Genomic DNA, 25,585 nt, shown 5'->3' on the forward strand with positions numbered 1-25,585 from the left:
ATACAACTTTGCATAATCTTCAGCCGTGTAAGTTGTCTTCACTGGCAGAAAATGGGCACATTTTGTAAGTCGATCAATTATTACCCAGATGGAGTCAAACTTATGATAAGAGCGAGGTAATCCAATAATGAAGTCCATATTAATCACCTCCCACTTCCAGGTCGGAATCTCTATATTTTGAAGCAATCCACCGGGTTTCTGATGTTCTATCTTTACTTGTTGACAATTGGGACACTGGGCTACAAATTCTGCAATAGACTTCTTCATATTATCCCACCAATATTGCTCCTTGACATCATGATACATCTTTGTCGAGCCGGGATGGATGGAATATCGGGATTGATGAATCTCATTCATAATCTTCTCTCGCAACCCTGCCACATTAGGCACACACAATCGGCTCTGGTATCTCAGTGCCCCATCTTTTCCGATCCCAAAAGCCATACTTTTACACTGTTGAATGCTTTCTCTTAATCGTACTAAGATAGGATCTTCATATTGTCGTGCTTTTACCTCTGCTACCAAAGATGATTCTGATGTATTCTGTACAGTAACACCTCCATCATCAGAGTCTAACAATCTGATTCTCATATTGGCTAGCTGATGAAGCTCTTTAATCAACCCCCATCTACCTGCCTCAATATGTACTAAGCTTCCCATTGATTTACGGCTGAGAGCATCTGCCACAACATTGGCTTTACCGGGATGATACAATATCTCGACGTCGTAGTCTTTCAATAATTCAAGCCACCTACGCTGCCTCAAATTCAACTCTTTCTGCTTGAAGATGTATTGTAAACTCTTGTGATCTGTGTAGATGTCAACATGGACGCCGTATAAGTAGTGCCGCCATATCTTCAAAGCATATATTACTGCAGCCAATTCCAAATCATGGGTTGGATAATTCTTTTCATGCTTCTTCAATTGTCTTGATGCATAAGCAATCACATTCCCACGCTGCATCAATACGCACCCCAAACCTATACCTGAGGCATCACAATATACCACATAACCTTCTGTTCCTTCAGGAAGAGTGAGCACTGGTGCAGATGTCAATCGATTCTTCAGCTCCTGAAAACTACGTTCACAAGTGTCAGACCACTGGAATTTGGTAGCTTTTTGTGTTAACTTAGTCAATGGTGATGATATAGAGGAAAATCCTTCTACAAACCGCCTATAATATCCTGCTAGCCCTAGGAAGCTGCGGACTTCTGATGGTGTTGTAGGTCTCGGCCAATTCTTTACTGCATCGATCTTCTGAGTGTCGACACTAATACCCTCATCAGATATCACATGGCCAAGGAATGCTACTGAGTTCAGCCAGAATTCACATTTGGAGAGCTTAGCATATAACTTACGATCCTGAAGCGTCTGTAATACTATCCGCAAGTGGCCCGCATGTTCCGCCTCCGAACGAGAATACACTAGAATGTCATCAATGAATACAATCACGAACACATCAAGATAGGGCCTGAATATAGTATTCATGAGATCCATAAAAGCTGCTGGGGCATTTGTTAGCCCGAACGACATCACCAAGAACTCAAAGTGCCCATATCTTGTCCGGAAGGCCGTCTTTGGAATATCTTTCTCCCTAACCCTCACCTGATGATACCCTGAACGTAAATCAATCTTAGAGAAATACTTGGCACCCTGGAGTTGGTCAAACAGGTCATCAATTCTTGGAAGTGGATACTTGTTCTTTATAGTAGACTTATTCAACTGTCGATAGTCGATACACATCCGTAACGACCCATCTTTCTTCCGCACGAATAGGACTGGTGCACCCCAAGGTGAAGTGCTAGGCCTAATAAAGCCCTTATCCAGCAAGTCCTTCAACTGCACCTTCAACTCTCGCAACTCTGCCGGGGCCATTCTGTATGGAGGAATAGAGATCGGTTGAGTGTCAGGCAACACATCAATGCTAAACTCAATCTCCCTTTCAGGAGGAAGGCCCGGGAGTTCATCTGGGAAAACATCTGGGAATTCGTTAACCACAGGGATTGATTGTAAAGTAGGCGGTTTCGCCTCCGCATCCCTAACGCGAACGAGATGATAAATGTAACCTTTTGAGATCATTTTCCTTGCCTTAAGATAGGAAATAAACCTACCTTTCGGTGTAGCAATGTTCCCTTTCCATTCAATGATGGGTTCACCCGGAAATTGGAACCTAACCATCTTCGTACGACAGTCAACATTTGCATAGCATGAGGCCAACCAGTCCATTCCCATTATCACATCAAAATCAACCATTTCTAACTCAAATAAATTTGCCGAGGTTTGACGACTACAAATCATCACAGTGCAACCTCTATATACCCTTCTAGCAATCACAGAATCTCCTATCGGAGTAGATACCGCGAGGGGTTTACTTATCAATTCAGGTTCAATGCCAAACTTATTAGCCACAAAGGGTGTAACATATGATAATGTAGATCCCGGATCAATCAGCGCATATACATCATAAGAAAACACAGATATAATACCTGTAACAACATCTGGAGACGACTCGAGATCCTGTCGACCTACTAGAGCATAGGTTCGATTTTGAGCACCACTCGAACTCGGCACTGCACCTCTACCCCTACCACGACCTGTCGACTGCTGAAAACCCCGTGCTGGAGGTCGAACTGATGAGGAAGAACCAGACACAGATCCAGTCGGCTGAGCCATACCATCACCTCCTCTATTAGGACAATCCCGCATCATATGGCCAGGCTGCCCGCACGAATAGCATGCATCAGAACCTCGACGACACAGTCCAAAGTGGGCCTTGCCGCACTGATCACAATGTGGTGTTGGGGGTCTCATCTGACTAGTATCCCTGTGATGTTGCGAGCCAGATGCCCGCGAACTCTGACCTGGACCAGAATAGGATCGATCATATCGAGGCCTCTGAAACTGTGGAGGAGCACTAGCTACAGGTGGCGCCGAACTCCTCGAAAACTGTGGCCTGATGCGGCCTCTGAAGTCATCAGAATACCCTGCAAATCTCGCCCTCTTATGCTGGCCTCTATCCTGCTCCCTAACTGCCCTCTGCTGGCGCTTACGATCCTCTAGGGTCTGGGCATAAGCTTGAATACGGGAAATATCCATGCCCTCCACCAAGGAGGCTGTCGTACACTCATTTATTAGATGTGGTCCCAACCCATTCACGAACATATGCACCCTATCACTCATCTCGGCCACCATATGGGGAGCATACCTTGCCAAAGAATCAAACTGCATACTGTACTCTCGCACACTCATATTACCTTGTCTAAGGTTCAAGAACTTATCAGCTCTAGCTCGTCGTATCTCAACTGGCAAGTAGTGACGAAGAAAGGCCTCAGAAAATTCCTTCCACACAGCTGGAGGAGGGTTCGGACCCCTGGATCTCTCCCAACTATCATACCAGAGAACCGCTAAATCCCGTAGCCGATAAGAAGCCAACTCTACTGCCTCTGTATCACTAACATGCATAACCCGAAGTGTACGATGAACCTGGTCAATAAAAGTCTGTGGGTCCTCCTTGGGGTCTGATCCGGTAAACACTGGAGGGTCTAAATTAATAAAATCACGAACTCTTGTACTAACTGGTTTCTCAGCAGCACCTGTATTCTGCCTCTGAGCCTGAGCAGCTACCAAGCTAGTCAATAACTGCAAAGCACTCTGCATATCCTGGTCTGGAGTGCCAGACGGAGGAACTGGAGGCGCTGGGTGCCTTCTAATATCCTCTGGAGGAGATGGAGTAGATGAGGTATGAGAGGGCATCTCACTTTGAGCCTCACTTTGTCCTGCTCTGACTTGGGGCACCTGACTGGTACCCTCTCCCGCTGCTGTATCAAGCCGTCTACTAATCGTTTGCTTCCTAGTCGAAGGCATCACTGAAAAAAACAAGGTGAATATTAGAGACAAACACTTACGACTCAACTCTACGCACGATCTAGATTCAGGAAGAAGGTAACAACCCTAGATGTCATGTAGCCTCCTGATTATAAATGTGGCGCGCTACACATCCATAATCAAGACTCTACTAGACACGGCTCATAGACAACCCCTAGGACAAACTTGCTCTGATACCAAGTTTGTCACGACCCAAACTGAAGGGCCATGACTAGCACCCGACCACACTTGCCGAGCACCAACGTACATTTCATCTAACCTTCATTATTATCTTTTAAGGCTAAAGAGATCAATATAAATGGTAGACCTAGATCATGGACAACCAGCAATAAAATATGACGGCATGAACATACATAGCAGGGGATGACCAGACAATCAAGAAACTACATATAAGGTATGAGCTACCACGCTACTATGAAAGACTATACAACAAAAACTAGCCGACAAGGCATACCAAACTATACATGAGCCGACACCTGTCTATGAGCCTCTAAAAGAACATAAGTGTTGCAACATAGCCGGAACAGGGCCCCGACATACCCATAATGTCTATAACAAAAATTGCATACCAAGACCAAGGCAAGTCCGGAGAAGGGATCTCGCCAATCACCGCTGAACTGGACAGTCTACTGTGGTGGGGGAGCTGCACCTGCCTGTCTATCAGGACCTGCAGCACGACATGCAGCGTCCACAAATAAAAGGACGTCAGTACGAATAAAGTACTGAGTATGTAAGGCAAGGAACCATAAATACGATCAGTAATGTAAGCAAGGATAGAGAATATACAACCTGTAACATCTTAGTACCTCTGAGGGCTACTTACATGAAATGCATGATACATATGTATAAATACATAAACCTTTAAAGCATTCGCCTCTGTGGGCATCATCATCATCATATCGTACCCGGCCATAATAGGCTCGGTAGAATCGTACCCGGCCACGTGGAGCTCGGTAAAACCCAACTGATCAGTGGTTGCACAATAGGTGCCGTACCCGGCCAACTATAGCGTGGCTCGGTAGAGTAAAATAGATACATATATATAATGCATGCTCGACTCATGGAATCACATTCTAAACCTTTCGGAGTGACGTAAGGTCGGTATCCTCTGTACACGTTATTAGGACTAACTCTTCACTATGAACCTTATAAGAATTAGGAAGTACCAACAACATTGATAACATAAGACTAAGAGAAGCAACATTAACATCAATCGTTCCATAAGAGGGAAAACAATGTAAGTACTGCTAGCTTCTAAGAGTAGAGTATCTTGGAAGATCGTTCATTACATTATGTGCAATCGGAGTCGTGCAAAAGAAGGAAAGGGATAGCCTCACATACCTTGTATATACTGCCCCAATCTCAAGCTATGCAATTGTCAAAACTCCTTAGTCTACAATAAGAGAAACGATACTATCGTTATCATTTAAGCGTCATAACTATTATGTATCGACCACAACCTATTTTACGATGAAACGGACAGCACCTCCCCTATATATATGACCTCACACCATTCAAAACAATCACCAAACAGCCCAAACAACATCAATAATAAACATATTGAGCCTCCCAAAATAGTCCACACACAGCCTAATCACTCCATACATACGACGACCACCGTAGTCGTGTCAAACAACCTGGAAATGTTACGAATAACTATCAGCCCATAACCCTACATATATATGGTGTTTCTCCACACCCTTCCTCCTCCAAAACTCCACAAGATAGTAGTAAAATACGCAGCCCAACAACAACGCAAAACAGTCCACAAAACAATAACATTACTTCCAAGCCTTTCGATATATATTTCACAAGTTCTAGCTTCAATGGCTTAGCTGCAACTTGGATAATCTTAAATACATATAGAGTAAGAGGTTCCTTACCTTTATACAGAAATAACAACTCCAATTTGACCTTAAATTTCCATGAAATATCCCTCCAATGCTGCCACAACAACAAAAAAGCAAAACTAGCGATCAATTAGTGTTTTTCGGCACTAGAATCACTTTAGAAGGCTTGAAATCACCTAGGATTGATATTAAGAACATGAGGGAGTATTTACAGAACATAAACCCTTTAAAACAACCTCCCACACGAGCTGGAACGACACAAAAATGAGCAACAACAAGAAGAACAAGAGACTTACTAGCGCCACGGAATTCCCGACACTTGATTTGTGTTGTTTGCCCTTTTTTGGGTCTTGAATCTTGAGAGAACCTTGAGAGGATGTTCCTAGGGTTCTAAGGTCTGAAAATAGTGAAAATAAATGACTTAAAACGGGTTGGAGTCATCCTATATAGGCCCAAATATCTTAAACCGACTTAGTGGGCCCCATAGAGAGGTGCTTGGCGCAGTCTCGCGAAAATGCGAATATCTCTCTACTCCGAGATCGTATCGATGAACGGTTTAATGCGTTGGAAACTAGACTCCTAGATATTTAATTTGGTTGGTAGATCACCCCGTAATTCCTTGTAAATTATGAGAAAAGATTAGAAATATTTGACCCAATGTTTAAGTAAAATTATGAACCTAAGTTGCGACAACTTTTGTCGACTTTTGTTTCATAACTCGTTTGACTTCAAGACTTATGATACGGATATTATATGATTAAAATACCTTAATAAATGACCTCTTGAGTGTATTAAGCACCGCTAGATTACCTGAAAATACGAGTTACAACATCCTTGATTCGTTTAACTTCTAATACTGGTTAATCACCCTTATACACTCTTGTATCACTTAAGACCAATAGGATTGACTTCTTATCATCTAAAAGATAATTCCTTCTTGGATTTATGTTAACTAATATATGGCATGAACTAACACATGTGAATATGGGTTGTAACAGTTTTGCATCCAACTTATAAACAAATTGATACTAAGATCAACCCCCCCCCCCAACAAGGGGTTTAACATCCTAAGTATGATCAAATTAATAGTTAAAACGTTTTATCACTCAACCAAATTAATAAATTCTCAAAAAAATTGGCCTAATCTATAATAACCCTTTAACAAGTAGAACAAATAAGAAAGTATTTACTTAAAGTAGTTTAAGAGAAAAAGATAGTAAGAAACATATTGGCAAAAGTCAAAAATATTATGCTTCGACAAAAATAAAGTACAAAGTTTTATCTTCACAATTGGACATAGAATTCTTAATTGTTGAATAAAAATGTAATTAAAATACAATATTTAAAATTTGATATAAGCTAATATTAATAATTTGAAATAACAAAAAATAAATTATTTTACTAAATGTCAAAAATAAATAATTAAGCATTTAAATTAACTATTAATAAAAGAATTCAATTCTATTTTCTTCCACAATCATCATAGAGTACATATAAATCTTACAAATCTTAGAGTACATAAATTTGTTAGACCACTAGCGATGAAAGAAATAAGAATTAGAGCAAAATCAATTAATATATATTATTAAATTTAACTTAGTTAAAAAGCAAACCTGAACAAACAAGGATGAAATAGTGGAAGACAATGTTGTATTGGTCAAAATTTGACCGTCACGGTCGAGCTGACCAACGTCCCGCCCAAGTGATAGTGCAGTAAAAGATAGCAGGGCCCACTCTACATCCCATTCTCGACACCCGTCGAGTCAGAAGGAGCAATGTCTAAAGAACGACCAAGGCACACTTGACGCGAGAGAGCGTCGGACCAAGTAAATGGTAAGGATGCCTTGACTATATATAGTAGGAAAAAACCCTCGATAGGGGGCTCTCTCCTTCCCTTTCTCTCTCTCAAGCTCTCTTCTTGTAATCTTCATAGGAAAGAAGTAACCTGCAGAAAAACATGTAAAGCTACCTCTCTCATCGATTGATGGGAGCCACAATGAAGAATTTCAATAAGATAGATTATATCTATTTCATTTTATACACTATCTATTCTGTTAGCTCTTTGATCTGGAATTTATTATGTCTGACTAAGATTTACCCCTTCATTTTCTTTGATTGATTTATTCAAAAGGGTTACGATATCTTTTGAGTCAAACAATTTGGTGCCGTCTGTGGGGATTTCTTAGTAAAATTTCCTAGTCTCTCCCAGATAAAAGACAAGAAATACGATTACCCACCAAAAAGTGTGCTAAGGCAAAACCCAACCCACGCGGGACAAAGACGCAACACAGTAGGGGAAGGAGATCCGAGTAGAGTCACCGAATTTAGAAATCCTCGCCCCATCAACTATCGAAATGCCAAAAAAATGAACAACGTTACAAACCTGCTCTCCTTCATCGGACCACCAGATGGGGGTAAGGAAAGTATCATTTTAACTCACCTTCTGCTCTTTGCTCAAGCAGGAACACAAATTCCATGCGGGCAAGTGAGTAAAGAAACATCTCAATTAAAGAACGAGAAACTACTACAAAACCCAAAATACCGCCCGCCGGTGACACCTCCAAGCCGGAAGGCAGGAGTCAGACAAGGAAACTACAATGTGTGCGCAGAATGAACCTAAGCGAAATAGCAACATTTCGTACTCTCCGATGTTTTACCCTCTGATGCAAACAATGTCAAACAAACTGGGACTCCCCCAGAAGATGTCTGATTCTCCAAAAACTGGGACTGACGACGAGTTACTATTTCGATAAGTTTAAAATAATACCCTTTAAGGCCAAGGGCCTTCGCCAAAAAGAAGAGTTCGACCTCGATCGAACGACGACGGGTTATTATTTCGATAAGTTCGAAATAACACCCTTTAAGGCCAAGAGCCTTTGCCAAAAAGAAGAGTTCGACCTCGATCAAACGACGACGAGTTACTATTTCGATAAGTTCGAAATAACACCCTTTAAGGCCAAAGTCCTTCACCAAAAAGAAGAGTTCAAACTTGATCGAACGATGATGGGTTACTACTTCGATAAGTTCGAAATAACACCTTTTAAGGCAAAGGGCCTTCGCCAAAAAGAAGAGTTCGACCTCGATCGAACGACGATGGGTTACTATTTCGATAAGTTCGAAATAACACCCTTTAAGGCCAAGGGCCTTCGCCAAAAAGAAGAGTTCGAACTCGATCGAACGACGATGAGTTACTATTTCTATAAGTTAGAAATAACACCCTTTAAGGCCAAGGGCCTTCGCCAAATAGAAGAGTTCTACCTCGATCGAATGACAATGGGTTACTATTTCGATAAGTTTGAAATAATACCCTTTAAGGTCAAGGGCCTTCGCCAAAAAGAAGAGTTCGACCTCGATTGAACGACGACGGGTTACTATTTTGATAAGTTCGAAATAACACCCTTTAAGGCCAAGGGCCTTCGCCAAAAAGAAGAGTTCGACCTCAATCGAACGACGACGGGTTACTCTTTCGATAAGTTTGAAATAACACCCTTTAAGGCCAAAGGCCTTCGCCAAAAAGAAGAGTTCGACCTCGATCGAACGACGACGGGTTACTATTTCGATAAGTTCGAAATAACACCCTTTAATGCCAAGGGCCTTCGCCAAAAAGAAGAGTTCGACCTCGATCGAACGACGACGGGTTACTATTTCGATAAGTTCGAAAGAACACCCTTTGAGGCCAAGGGCCTTCGCCAAAAAAAGGTTCGACCTTAATCAAATAGCGACAGGCCGGTTTTTCGACAAAAGTTCGAAATCATACCCTCAAGGACACAAGCCATCGCCACGGGGAAAGGTTCGAAATATATCTAAGGCCAATGGCTGTCAGTTAACAAAAAGGGAAGAAAAGACCAGGACTCGCCACATGGGAATCCATCCCGCGCCGAAGTCACAAAAAATGAAAACATAGATAAAGCACGAGGCAGATGACAACAAAAAAATTCTTCTTTATACAAGGTCACCGCGCTAACAGTCACAGATTACATACGGCCCAAGCCAACAATATAAAAAAAGAAAAAGCAAGGAACAACAACAATCAACGATGAATAAAAAAATAGAAAACAGACTAAGATAACATTCTTTCACTAAGCATCATCACTGCCACCATCATCCCAGGAAGCTCCCCCTCATCATCTGCGCGCTCTTCAGCCTCCGGAGTCACAGAGTCATAACAACAGTTGACACGGGCCTCCTGCGCCTTTGCTCGTGCTTCTTCATATGCGACCTCAGTGATATTTCCCGCCTCCCACAGACTCTTGTATATATCCCACTAAGCTTCAGAATGAACCCAAAGCTTGTGTAGGCGGCGGGGAACAACGGCGGGGGAAGAATCAATCTGGGCCAACAGTCGCTTATTTTCAGCCTCGAGAGCGGCGACCCGATCTCTTAAGGTCTAAGCTTCCCGACCGATCTCACCAATGCGCTCCTCAAGCCTCGCCTCCATCAGCATTGTCGTCTCTCTCTCTGACTCCTGCTCAAATTGGAGGACACATATAGTGTTCTCTAATGTCGCCGCCCTTGCTGAAGCCGCAGACCAGGCACTCTCGATAATCTCCAGCCCGACGACCTTTCTCTCCAACTCGGCCATCTTTCCCATCCACTCTGCACGCAACGCCTCGACCTTGATAAGGTTCTGGTCCATTTCGGCCTGCATTGACCTCAGCCTCCCTTGCAGATAGTCACACTCTGCAGCCACTCCCTTTTCCATCTCAAGCTCTTCATCCTTCACTCGAAGCTGCTCTTCGAGCACATTGTTCCTACGAATGGCCTCTATCAACTGCTGATCTCTCTTCTCCAATTCCTCGCCGAGGGATCGAGCACCAGGATTCTCCCTCAGTCGCCTGTGCATGACACTTGTCGCGATAGCGTCGATAATTTTCCAACATCTTCAAGAAAAGCTTGGCCCGAATGTCGGCCCTGCACATACTCTCCACTTCCACCATGTACGTCTGAAAAATGAAAAGGTGGGTTAAAACCATACCAACAAGAAAAATGGTAGAAGTATAAAAGAAAAAGGCAATGTACCCTCAAACCTATAGCAACCACCTTATTCATCAAATCGACATCAAGAACACTCCGAAAAGCCTCGTTCTCGACGGAAGAACACAGAAGGTCAAACTGCGGCACCAGGTCCTCTGTGTCCCCTAGGAGATTAACATCCGATGGAATCTCAAGAATACGGGCTGGCCCCCTTGCTTGAACCACCGAGAGGGTAATACCCTCCTCAAACATCCTAACATCTTCAGGATCGAGGCCCGACTCGGAGTCATAATCATCAACCACAACGCCCTTTCCTCTTTCAGCAGCTGAGAATGAAGCACAACCAGGTACGGAGGATGAGGGTACATCCGAAACTACAACAGTAGCCTCAGACATCTGGCCCCCTATCACGACAGGTCGCTGATCAACAACATCAGCAAGAATTTCCATCGACGGGCAGATGCGATGGCTACCTCCATCTCTACGGGCGGAGCGGTATCAACCCCCCCAGATTCTGTCAGGGGAGAGTCGTCCAGGTGAATTACAGTTGGAGGGGCTACCTCGAATTCCACTCGCCTGCCTCTTAGATGTCCATTCTTCTTCCTTAGTGCGGGGAGACTCACATCTGACGAGCAACACGAGTCGGAACTTCAGCCTGAGAAGTGGCCTTCACAAGAATAACCGTAGCTGCCGACTCAACCAAAATAGCCCTCGACGAAGGCCAAATGACAGGTGCTGCAACAGGGCGAGCAGACAATACCGGCTCACAAAAAGCTAATGGAGGAGTCCTCGCTCTCTGCACTCTCCCTAGCATCAACAAACATCATATAAGAAATTAGTAGAAAGAGAGGAAAAGTAACAAACGGAAATAACATCTCACCCGTAAGGGGCATGCATCCAAATTTTTCATAAAAGGCCAACCAGGTGCGAACCCCCGCCGTATGGGGAAGGATGGAGCTCACCCATTAGCAGATTCCTTCGACAGATGGAGGAGGCAATTTCTCGGCTGCAAAGACATAACATGGTTTAGTACCGTAACGGAAAATGGTCGGATATATCTCCTACTGAAAGAATAAAACTTACGTGCAAAGTTCCATTTCTCAAGGAACCCCATCGGATTTGCCACAATGTGCTCAGTCCGCACATAGAAATAATTCTCATAAAAACGATGGTTAGCCTTGTCGTCCATTTTTACCACCAGACTCTTCGACCCCCGAGGACGTATGTGAAGCATCATGCCGCGGATAAGCTGAGGGGCGAAGATATTGAGCAAGTGATCTAAGGTGATCTCACGATCGGCGAGTTCCACAAACTTGAGCAACATAAGGAACAACTTGTACAGGTACTGCGAAAGTTAGGCAGGTCATACCTCATAAAAATGGCAGAAGTCTACCACTAGGAGAGGGAGAGAAAGTGTGTATCCAATAAGAAAGGGGTAGGCGTCAAATTCGCAGTACCAAGGATGGTCAAAATAAACTATGTCGTTTCCTACCGCCGGTGGCATGTCGACGTAACCGGGGATCCCCCACCTAGCTTTCAACTCTGCAATGTCTTCTTCTCTCATAACAGAAGGGACAGGCTCTGGCTCTGCCCCGACGCAACTGCTGAAGTCGGTCAATTCTCTCCTAAGGTGAGGCAAAGTCTCATTTATCGACGAGACCTCCTCGTCTTCTACCGCATCTACCCTTCCAGTGGCCTGAGCAGTATTTTCCGGTGCCGGAATTATGACAGGGAGATTGGTGCGAGAGGAATCACCAACCATTTTTCCCAGATGATGCGACAAAAAGACAACGGAGAGAAAGGATGAAAATTTTCAATTAACTGAGGGCAAACAAAAACTTGGAGTGTCAGGAAGGAAGTATATCTGCAGAATGCTTTCGAGTAAAAGGCAAAGAAGTGTGTCAATCGAATGATGAGTTCCTTCTATTTATAGGGGATATAAATCCCCCAAGCACGAAACCCAAGAGTCGCTAATCGAACCTGATAGGACACGAAACGTTTCAGTTCCCTAGGAACGTGTGTCATAATGGCGATAACCACGAAATAACACTTTGATACCAAACGACATTTTGGTTCCGAAACAGCTGCAATGGTCCACGGATATCGAAAGAACACTGCCATCTCACCTAAAACCCAAGTAACGTAACTAAGGAACGAAAAGTCAGATTTCGCTCGAATTCGTAGCAATTATGATCCGTCTGCCGGGCTCGACCCCGACAGACGGAGAGACTAACTGTATTGGTCAAAATCTGACCGTTATGGCCAAGCTAACCAACGTACCACCCAAGTGATAGGGCAGTAAAAGATAGCAGGGCCCACTTTACATCCCATTCTCGACACCCGTCGAGTCAGAAGGAGCAATGTCTAAAGAACGACCAAGGCACACTTGGTGCGAGAGAGCGTCGGACCAAGTAAATGGCAAGGAAGCCTTGACTATATATAGTAGGGAAAAACCCTCGATAAGGGGGCTCTCTCCTTCCCTTTCTCTCTGCCAAGCTCTCTTCTTGTAATCTTCATAGGAAAGGAGTAATCTGGAGAAAAACATGTAAAGCTACCTCTCTCATCGATTGATGAGAGCCACAATGAAGAATTTCAATAAGATCGATTATATCTATTTTATCTTATACACTATCTATTTTGTTAGCTCTTTGATCTGGAATTTATTATATCTGACTAAGATTTACCACTTTATTTTCTTTGATTGATTTATTCAAAAGGATTCCGATATCTTTTGAGTCAAACAAATGTACTAACTATGTCAATAATTATTATTTTTCTTTTTTGATCAATTACAACAAAATAGCCATCGATAGTTTTTTAATATATAAATTAATTACTGTAAAATTTCCATCAATGTTAATCATTTTTAATTTAGACTATTTATTGTTTACTTATCCATTTTTTGTAGGATCTATATGACCAACCTCTTCATTCCCAAATCTCTAAAAGAACAAGTGATTCATTTTTTAAAATTTGTGTTAATTTGACGACTCTTTAAAGAATCGGTATACAAATTTATAACAAATATCCAATTACTTTAGATTCAGTATTATATCATATAAGTGACAATAGTTTTCATAATATATTCTAAAAAAATATATTCCTTTTAAATTCACACAAAATATATGTGCTTCACCAAGAAATGATGACTGATTATTTTTTACCCTTTAAGAATTAAGCTTACAAGAATTAATTATTTTCCAAATATTTTAAATTTTGGAGTTAATTAACTAGACACCAAGATCTACAACTTTAATGTTTTGGTCATCTCACAATTCCCTATAGATTTCGAGATATAAGCTGCCAAAACCAGCCCTATGCAACATAAATTTCTTCTTCATCTTCCCGGACAACCTGTAGTGTACCAACCATAACTTTTTGTACACAAATCTAAATTCTAAATGGTTTACTTTTCTGAAAACTAGACACAAAGGGATACAACTTTCATTTTATCTCCAAGTTCTTTATAGATTGCGAGATATGGGCCTCCAAAGTCAGACTTGTGCAACAGAGATTTCCTTTGTCACGACCTAACTCCACGTTAGGCCGTGATGGCGTACAACACCGTTGCTAGACAAGCCAACAATGAAAAACTTAGTGATTTTCCATCTTTATTAAGTTATTCCAACAAAGAAATTTCTTTAAATTTAAAACATTTGATAAATAACGGATTTTTAAAGCAACCAAAATGGAAACAGACTAAAACATCATAACTGTAGAAATACAACCCAAAAATCAAAGTCTACTAATATGCGCCAAGATCTAGTGTCACAAGTGTGTGGGTTGTTGATACCCATTTTTTCCTTATATATTTTTAATACATATATATACTTTCAAAATAGCACATATGCAGTTATAAGAATGCATAAGGATTTTTATAATTTTTCTATAATTTTAAAAGCTCCAAATCAATTTATTTCTTCTCTTTTTTATTTATAAAATATCCAATAATTATCCTTCATATCTTTTGTGGTGATTTAGCCATTTAAATTAATTATTTATGCCAACATAAAGTTTAAATATTTGTAGTGCATTTTTATAATTGCATTTACGTTTTTAGGCTAAATTGCACATCTTTGAAATAATAGCCCATATTAATGCATAATTACATTATCGATTCATAAAATGGTCTTTTATATTTTTAAAATATTAAATAACTATTTTTAAATCATTTTACTACACGAAATATTTTTTAGAACTCATTTATTATTTTCATAAATTATGTAGTTATTAAAAGTGGCTATTTAAAATCAGGCCAATTTTTGTTTCAATTTGGTCCTAATTCAACCCAACACCTGCCCAATTTCAATTTAAACTTACTCAGCCCAAACACTAATACCCGATCCGACCCCAAACCCTTTTAATCTTGGCCGTTGATTATAGAGATCAACGGCCACAATCAGCCCATTTCTTTTTTAGTCACAGATGGTCCCCAAACCCTTTCATTTCCCACCGTTTGCCGCCCTGAAATCCCTCTCCTCTCTCAAATGCTCTCAAACCTAACCCTAATCGGACCTCGCCGTCACTCATCTATGACTATCTATGGTGGTTCCTGACCACCCCCAGGCCTCTAGTAGCCTCTCTTGTACTGGTATCACCATCTTCAGGGTCCTCAAGGGACCAGGGTTAGTTTGCTTGCATCCATGGCCATTTTTCGCCTGTTTCAGGTTATCCTAGTTTGATTCCGAGTGAGATATTCCTATATCTATGGGTTTCTAGGCTTGATTCTTCATCTCTGTGATTGTTCTTCTCGAAACCCTAATTTCTCTCTTCTGAACTTCTTAGATCTGTATGGATCTGAGATGGTTTAGACCTATTTCATATGAGTTTTACAAGAGCCTTTTGGTTTTTACAAGAATCGTGTGATTTTTGAATGATTTTTCATTTTTTCTAAACTAGGATTTCTGCAAATTTCTTTTCCAAAATGTTTGATGATTTTTGAGTGTTTGATCTTCTGCTTCTTATGTGTTTTGACTGATTTCATAAGTTTGCTACAACTTTAACTCGTTTATACTAAAAGCCCTAATTTTTGACATTCTTTGTTTGGTTTCTGAGTACTGGTGTATTGACTGTGTTCTTGCCTTGGTTCTTGTGATTTCTCTTCAGCCATTTGAATGTCTCGTGGTTTTCTTATCCTAATATGCCTCTACTCAGTTTCTTAGTTCAACTATTTTACCGATTCTATATGTTTGTGTTCATTATGACTATTCGTGTTAAGACCTATATCTTTCTCCTTAAATCAGTGTCATTTTCTTGATTTACCAATTTGTTTCGTGTCGAATCCTGACTATTCATTTCTTACCTTATTTTGTCTGCGAAATTTGTTGACTCTTTACGTGATTTTCTCTTTGATTGAACCCTTGATTATTCTGAAGTTCTTATTTCCTGGTTTGATTTGAACTCTTTTCCTTAACAAAACTTTTGATTCTTACCTCTTTACTCGGTTTGATTGAACTTCTTGCCTTAATTAGTTTTCCTTGCCTTATTTATTTTTTTGCCGATTCTTGCTGATTGTTTCCTTAACTGAAACTCTTGTTCATTCACCCCTAATTACCTACTCTGTACTTAAGCCGTACTCGATTTCCTTCCTTAAGTATCTGTCCTACTTTTACCATTGATTGATTATCCCTTGATTAAGGGAAGACTTACTGATTTTACATGTGATTGATTCTATGAATTTCTCTAATTGCTACTTAATTGATCCCTTACCTTATTTTGTTAAGCTTTTGATTACTATATAAACTCCCTCTTATTTTAACTTCTGGACAACGGACATAGTTCAAAACTACTACTTTTTACACCCTAAAAAGGCTCTCTTTTTGCTCTCTTTGCTACTTGTGATACTTGCTATTCTAGCCGGCTGCAAGCCAAGGCTGGAAACTGCACAATACCTTGCTCACAATCTTTAGTTTTCTTTCTTTAACTAGGTATGCCTTTGATTAATTTTTAAGAATCAAAACCTATGTGTTTACTTACTGCTTTAGTTCATATGGCCTGAGTTTATTCTTGCTCCTGTTTACTGCTTACCCAGCATTGCCTAATACTGCCTATTCAAATCTATGACCAACATGTTTCCACTCTACTTGTTTGTTTGTTATTTTGTTTGACATGTCTACATATGTAACTGGACCGCTTGACTGACTTCTGTTTATATAGCATGCTTAGACTCTGCCTTTGTGTAAATAGCACGCCCTCACCTGTCTTTGCTTGTTCTACCTCACTCCTGCTAAGTTAATTACTCTCTCTAGAATGACTTCAACATGTTTTTGTTGTGATCTTTGCTGCATGACCTGCATTCTACCTACTAGTTCTATAGAACCCCTTCAAAACTCTATGTATCATGTTGTCTATATGCTTCATTAAGGTGTACTCTCTATGTTCCCAATCCTTCTTCCCTTTGTGTGAAAGCTGCTTGCCAAAGTTACTTCCTAAAGTTTGTTGTTCTCTGTCTTGTGTTCTGATTGTAAAATTATTTCTTTACACTTTCCTTCAAACTCTTTTATCACTAATGGTTTTCAGAAGTTCTTTTCAGTCCTAAAACCTTTCTATTAAACTCTTTCAAACCACTATGCACTTCCACTTACTCCTAGAATACTAGGTCCTGCCCCTCTGATATGTGTACTACCTTGAGATCCTTGAGATCTCTCTGAACTCTGGCATGTCAGGGCTGGACTTTCCACACTGCACCTAAATCAGTTATTATTTGAGAAAGGTCTAGGTGTGAGCACTGCCCGGGATCCTTGAGGTTCTCAGGGAACTCTGACACACCTAGACATGGAATTGGCTATGAACTTTCGCATTTGAGACTACTGGAGGCTTAGAAGTCATTTGGGGCCTACTTCAGGCTCCCTATAGATTAATTTCTATTTTATTTATGTAATATTTTATTCAATTCTTTGGTCTGTAATAATTTTTGTAAACAAAAAGTGGGGTGATTAGTGAAAAAGGGAGGGTAGTTATATATTATGGGTAAAATTGGGTAGATACTATACCTATAGGGTCCATGTTGATTCAAATGTATTTGTTATGTTTGCTTTACTTCCACATAGTTAGAAACCATGCCTATAGGGTCTAAACTGACTTTAATAATAGAGATCCTGCATATAGGGTTAAAATCAGCTCTATAGAAATCATGCCTATAGGGGTTTCACTTTGGTTAAATGAATGTTGTTTGTTTTACCCTGCTTAATTAGAAATCGTGCCCATAAGACTTAAAACAGTTCAGTTAGAAAAGTCGGTGTAATTCATATTTATATATTCTGGATTGGTTTAGTTAATTAGTCTGTCCGTTTCTTTAACAGGTCTTCAACGCTGCTTTAAGTAACATTGCTAGAAATCATGCCTATAAGATCCAAATTGTCGTTAAAATCGTTTTACTGTTTAACTACATTCCTAATTAATATAGATATCATGCTCATAGGACATCACTGTTATGCGCCTAGGCAAGCCTGTAGGGCGATTAAAATTCTGCAAACTATAAATCTGCGCCTTGTCATTTGAGACTGCTCACACTCAACAGGTTTAAAAGAATCAATAGGCAAGTAGTATTCAGTTCTATGACACTTTGGTCCTAATTCAATACTGCATAATCTCTGCTTACCTAGATATCATGTTCTAAGGTTTTCTCTTAAATAATTGAAACTGTTGTTTGAGACGTGCACTTACTTGTTATGTTTGTGGATGTAAATGTGGTCCTTTAATTGTTCCATCTCTAAATGCAGTCCTAATTATTTTTGATTGACGCCTAGACTTTTATCCTTTAAAAACCTTAGGATGGTCTAGAACTACCTAAATTAGAGGTCTTAAATACCTCTAGGGCCACGAGGAAGGGACGGGTAGTGCATGCATATGATATCTTTCAAGGTTGCTAGAATGCTTTAGTCTATGACCAAGGAGAGGGAATTGGGTAGTAAGGAATATGATGACTACATGCTAATGTCACGTGTAGCCCCTCGTTGAGGAGCGTTTACCAGGCATTGTATGGATATGATCCTATAGGCTAACTAACCTAGGACCCCTCTTTCCCAACTCCCGGTGTTTAAATAAATTTACTTTTCTTTACAAATGTGCAAATTGTTCAAACCCTTTTTCCTTACTTTTATTAATTGAATCATATATGTCAAAAACATGCCTTTACTTGCAAGTACGTGTTAAAATTGTTTATGTGTTAAAATGACTAATTCACATAGTTTAAGTTCGGCCGAGACCCACCGTTGTGGACTGCGAGGGATGCCTAACACCTTCCTCTCGAGTTTATTTCGAGCCCTTACCCTAATATCTGGTAATGCAAACTAGTATAAGAGTTAATTGCTCTAGGTGCCCTAATGCACCATAATCCGTTAGGTGGTGACTCTTCAAATACCCATTTCCCAAAAGAAAACGAGTTATTTCCCCCATGAATGTCAAAACCCGGACTTCCCCATCAAAAAGGGAAAAAGGGGGCGCGACATGGGAAACTAGTAGAATATACAAAAAGGATGACTATCGTACTGCCTAAAATAGAATAGACAAATACAACCAAAAAAGAGAAACTCCGGCATGCTACTGAACGGCTCGGAAGGGGGCAGCTCACCGTGAAGTCTCGATCTAAGATCAAGTATGCGCGCTGGGGGGGGGGGTTACTAGATGCACCTGCCTCAGATCTTGTACAATTAAGTACAGAAGCGTAGTATGTGTACATAAACAATATGTACCCAATAAGTATCCAGTCTAACCTCGAAGAAGTAGTGACAAGGGGTGGACTTAGATACTTACTATGGGCTAACAATAATATAATTAAAGTGTTATGCTAAGCATGGATATCATGAACAATACTGAAAGCTCAATAACAGAAAGTGATAAGTTCTGCTTTCACAAATATGTTTTCAATTTCAGTCATATCATTTAACAGCTCACATTTCAAGACATTCAAGCAGTATAAACCACAGAGAGTTTCAAACAATCAACATGCACAAATTATGCCGAGGTCGTACGGCCAGGTCCAACATAATATTAAACTGTGCATTGCTGGAGGGTTGAACGACGCGAACCATAAATGCATCTATATACTATCGAGGCGCTCGACCGATCCACAAATAGCAATTTTTTTCAAAGCACAAATTTCACATTTATAGTCAAACATTCCATTAAATCTTCAAATTTGTGAATTTAGCCTCTTAAACTTCTTTCAAATAAGGCATGATATGGGTCATAAACTACCCGATCAATAGCATACTAGTAGCTACGTACAGACTCTCATTACCTCGTACGTACGTAGAACCCACAAATAGGTACACACATTTGTTTAATTCACCTATGGGGTTAATTCCCTTTTACAAGGTTAGAAAGGAGACTTACCTCGTCTCAAAGCCTACTTCCCAATTCAATAATGCGCCTAAACCTCCAATTTCGATGCCAAACGACTCGAAACTAATCAAACATTACATAAACTAATCAATTTAATCTCAAAAGTTCATATTTCCACTATTAAAGTGATTACCCAACCCAAATTTCAAGATTCCTAAAATTCACCCCCGGGCCCACATGCTCAGATTCCGAAAATTTTCGAAGAAAGTCGTTACCCATAACCTTAGGAACATAATATATGATTTTTACTGAGTTTCATAATAAATTTTTGTGGTTAAATCTCGTTTTTATCAAAAACCTAGGTTTTCCTCAAAACCCTTGATTTTAACTAGTTTTACATGTTAATCTACCCATAATCTAGGTATTTAACTCACATTTGATAGGAATTACTGATAACTAGGTATTATGATGCATTTTACACTCCTTCTTACTTGAGTTTTGATTAGAAATATGTACAAAATAGTCCCAAAGGCTTACATATTGTACTTAATTGCATGGTTTGGCCAACAAGGTGACAATTTGTCAAAACCAGCTCAAAAAGGAGTGAAACATGCACAAGTACCAAGAACAAGTCCAAGCACAGTGCAATAGGACCAATGCGGCCGCACTCCATTCTATGCGATCCGAAAAGAGGAAGTTGAGAGAGATGCTCATTTCAGACATTCAAGCAATGAGGCCGCAAAGCATTTCATGCGGACTGCATTGGCTTCATTGCAGCCGCATTCGATTCTGTGCGGTCCACAAAGCTGAGGTTCAGAGAGTTGCCAATTTGAGGAAACATTGCCAATGCGATCCGCAGTCCTTTTTGTGCGGACCGCAACAGAAGCCACCGCGGCCGCGGTGCATTTTGTGCGGCCCGCGGTGGCCAAGTTCAAAGAGCAGAAGTTTTAAGCCAAGAGCCTCAGTGCGGCCGCACTCGATTTTGTGCGGTCCGCACTATCCCCGCTGGGGTATTTTTGTCCAAAAATTTCGGCCTAGTATGAATAGTTTCTTTTCCCATTTTTAGATCATCAGATATAATTTTAAGCAGAGCTGCGCTTGTGAACAGTGTCCCTTTACTATTTTGAGTAATTTTACAATAATTTTATCATTGAATCTTCAAGTTTTAGCTTGTAATTAAATATTATAGTTTTTTTTTCTTCATCTATTTCTTTGTTTTCTTCTATTATCATGAATAGATAAACCCATTAGCTAGGGTTGTGGCTCAACCCTAGTGTGGGTATTTGATGGGTCTTGTGTTTTAATGCTTGAATGTCTATGGGTGTTTGATATTTGGACTAATTTATGGTTTTAATGTTGGATTAGTGGTTGCAAACACTAATTTATGCCTATTCGACTTTCTCTTCTTGAGAAAGAGAGCCTAAGTCTAGGAAAATTAGTCCAACAAGGAATTGGGGCGTATTCAAGAGATTGATAGATCCAATTAAAGGGTTTAACCTAGAGATAGTAATACCCGACTTGAATCTTAATTGCTTGCACAAATTATCATACCCAATTGGTCTTGAGAAAGTCAATTAGGGCAAAATAACTCAAGCCACCGAGAGGTATAGAATGAGTAGTATCGTACAATGGTTATATCGTAACCCCCAAATATGACAACCTAGCCTTAGTCTCGAGAACCATCAAGTATCCACATAGGAGAAAGTCACTTCCCTAGTGCCTTCTTAACTATTTAGACAACCTTCAATAGTTTACTCTTAGCTCAACTTAACTTAATTTAGCATCTTAGTAGTCTAAATTTAGAAGTAATATCAAAACCAACTACGAATAGAAGTGCAATTAAGAACAATTACACAACTCCAATTTAGATAGAAACTCAATTCCCATTTCTAGCTCCCTGTGGAGTTCGATCCCGACCTTCTCGGGTAAAAGCTGCTTCGACCACTCTCACTACTTTGTAGTGGTGTAGGGTTGGCCACGATCACTTTTTGGCGCCGTTTCCGGGGAGCTAATGGTTTTGTTTATCTATCTAAATAGTTTTGCATATTGTTCTTCTTTCCTTCTGTGTTACTAATTTATGTGTGTCACAACTTTAGGTACAAAATGGCAGCAAACTTAAACAACGCACCTCTTGGATATCTTCTGCCGGGGGAGGAGGTAGATGACAATGTTGATGATGAGGTCCCTATTGTGCCTCAAGGACAAAGGAGAGGCCGCCAGGCCAATGATAATATTCCAAACCCTCCCCCGCCACCTCCAAGAGTGGCTCATGGAGTCCTTACCCACCAAGGCTATGCAAGTGCAATTGTCCCACCCCGAATCCAGTCGGGCAATTTTCAAATTACCAATGTGATGCTGACATTGCTAGAGCAACGTGGGTATTTCATGGGAGCTGCCAACCAGAATGCTTACAAACATCTCAAGGGTTTCGTGGATACCTGTTGGGGGAGAAAGTAAACTAATGTGTCCGAGGATGCACTTCGGTTGAGACTCTTCCCTTCTCACTTAGAGGGAAGGCATTGGATTGGCTTGAGTGACTTCCCAACCATTCCATCACTACTTGGGATGAGTTGGCAGATAAATTCATTGCGAAATTTTTCTCACCGGGGCACATGGAAGAATTGAGAGATGAGATCTTAGCTTTCAAGCAGGAGCCCACCGAACCATTACGTGAGATTTAGGAGCGCTATAGAACAATGATAAAGGAATGCCCCAACAATGATATGACTGAGGCAATGATCCAACAGACTTTCTACCGGGGCATTAACACAACAAACCAGTGCATAGTGAACCAACTTGCTGGGGGTAACTTCATGAAGCTGTCATATGATGAGGCTTGTGACATTCTTGATAAGATGGCTGACACGTCTTCTGCTTGGCAAAGTAGAGCCAATGTACCAAAGGGTAACCCCACAGTCACTCACTTGCACAAAGAGCTACATGACCATGGGCAACCTATAGAAGAGCTGACAACTACAATGAATCGGCTAGCAAAGGCACAATTGCAAAAAGTTCAAAATCTGCGCCAAGTGAATGCTATGGAGGGTATCAACATGCTAGTGAACAAAAGAAGACAAAGAGGTCAACAGAACCAAGGGAGTTTGGATCAATTTGACAATGATTTTGGTAGATTCAGAAATGATGGTTATGATGTGCAGAATGAAGAGGTACAATACGTGAACAACTATCAAGGCCAAAGAGGCAATTCTTCCAACCAACAACAATGGAGACTCCAAGGCAATTGGGGTAATCAACAACAACAAGGGAACAATAATTGGGGGAACAACAACCAAAATTCCAATTGGGACAATTAGAACAATAATCAGAATAATAAGGGTAAATGGCAACAACAACAATTGGGGTGATAACAACAATCAGGGAGGTTAGAACAATGGCAATCAAGGAAATCGGGGGCAAGACTTTCAAAGGCCCCAATGTACCAACAACCGAACAATCTACCCTTGTTTACCACCTTTGCCTCATGATTTAACCATTATCTGCAAAGAACATTTAATTAAGCCTTGTTAGTATCACTATAATTAATGAAATGCAGAATTGCAGGAAAATTATTGCAGACAGTCAAAAATTGCAGAATGCGGGCCGCACAAAAATGAGGTGCGGTCGCAAAGAGGCTACCGCAGACCACACAAAATCCATTGCGGTCCGCACAAAGGTGGGGTTCAGACTATCCACTCTCTGAATCTATGCAATGTGGACCGCACAAAATGCATTGCGGTCCGCATTGAGGCACCGTGGACCGCACAAAATCCATTGTGTTGCCGATCCTCAATTGTCAGCTTTCAGAACTTATTCCACCGCGGTTTGCACAAAATAGTATGGACTGCACAAAGGCTCCGCGGATTGCACAAAATTCACCGCGGTTCGCGGTGAGTGCCCAACACCAACACCAACCTAGGGCTCATGTTTTTCACATTTTTAGTCCAAATTTTCACCTATTAATGAATCCCTAGGTGTTGCATCGGTGTTGTAACTAATTATTCCTAAATAAACAAGGATTAACTAACCTATGCTACTAAATTAAAAGAACAAATGGGAAGAAAAGAAGAAAAACTAAGAGAAAATGAAAGTCAAAAGCAATTAGCAAAGTTAAACAACTAAGAAGGAATTAAAGTTACCAGAAATAAGATACACTGATGATTAATCAAGACTAAGCAGTTGAACTCATGCAATTTAGAGCGATGAACAGTAATTTTTATGATTCTGAGAGTAAAAAGATCGAAAAGTTCAAATGGAGGGCCTCAGGTCCTATTTATAGAAAAAGGGTTTGGGGCCCATCTCACCTACCCACTACGGACCACACAAAATGGTACTGCGGTCCACGGTGCTCAGAAACATGAAGCATTAGGAGGTTGGCCATTGCAGACCGCAAAAAATCCAGTACGGCCGCAGTAGTCCACCGCGGACCGCGCAAAATGCAATGCGGCTGCGGTGGAGAACTTCATAGACTCCTCACTTTTGACAAATCACTCTGCGGTCCGCATTGATTTCTTTCCCCCGCACAAAGGCCTTTGCGGCCGCACAAAATGTAGTGCGGTCCGCATTGCAAATTTCAAAGAATGATCATTTTTCAACTTTGACCTGCACTGCATCAACTCAATCCTACAGCATCTCACAACCAGTCAGTCCAAAAATAAATCCTACACTTACAAAGAGAATCAAATGAAAATAAAATGAAAGACACAGGGGTTGCCTCCCAAGAAGCGTCTGATTTAACGTTGCGGCATGATGCAGGTTACCATCAAATCACTTTAGATGAAGAAGTGTCACCACGTGGCTGTCATCAATCTTGCCCAGGTAGTTCTTGACCTTGTGCCCATTCACTCTGAAAACCTCACCATTTTTATTCTTCAAGTCAAGTACACCAAACGGAGTCACAAACACAACTTCAAAAGGTCCACTCCATTTTGACTTAAACTTTCCCAGAAACAATTGCAACCGAGAGTTGAACAAGAGAACCAAATCACCCAGTTTGAACTCCTTGCCATGAGCATATTTATCATGAAGGTACTTCATCTTGTCCTTGTACAAGGACAAACTGGAGTAGGCATGGAATCGGAATTCATCAAGTTCATTAAGCTGCCCCACACGAAGATTTGCTGCCACATCCCATTCAAGATTCAGCTTCCTCAAAGCCCACATGGCCTTGTGCTCTAACTCAACGGGTAGATGGCAAGCTTTTCCAAACACCAACCGATACGGAGACATACCAATCAGAGTCTTGTAAGCAGTCTTATAAGCCCATAGAGTATCATCCAACTTCTTTGATCAATCGGTCCTATTTGCATTGACCGTCTTTGACAATATACTCTTGATTTCCCTGTTTGAGACTTCAACTTGGCAACTCGCTTGAGGATGATAAGGAGTAGAAACTTTGTGGTTGACACCATACTTTGCAAGCAAAGTGTCAAAAGCTCTATTACAAAAATGAGACCCCCATCACTTATGATTGCACGAAGAGGGCCAAGCCTTGTAAAATTGTTCTTCTTGAGAAACACAACAACACTCCGGGCCTCATTGTTGGGTAAAGCCAAGGCTTCAACCCACTTTGAAACATAGTCAACCGCCACAAG

The sequence above is a fragment of the Nicotiana sylvestris genome, chromosome 6, assembly GCF_000393655.2.
Source record: "Nicotiana sylvestris chromosome 6, ASM39365v2, whole genome shotgun sequence".
Lineage (NCBI taxonomy): Eukaryota > Viridiplantae > Streptophyta > Magnoliopsida > Solanales > Solanaceae > Nicotiana > Nicotiana sylvestris.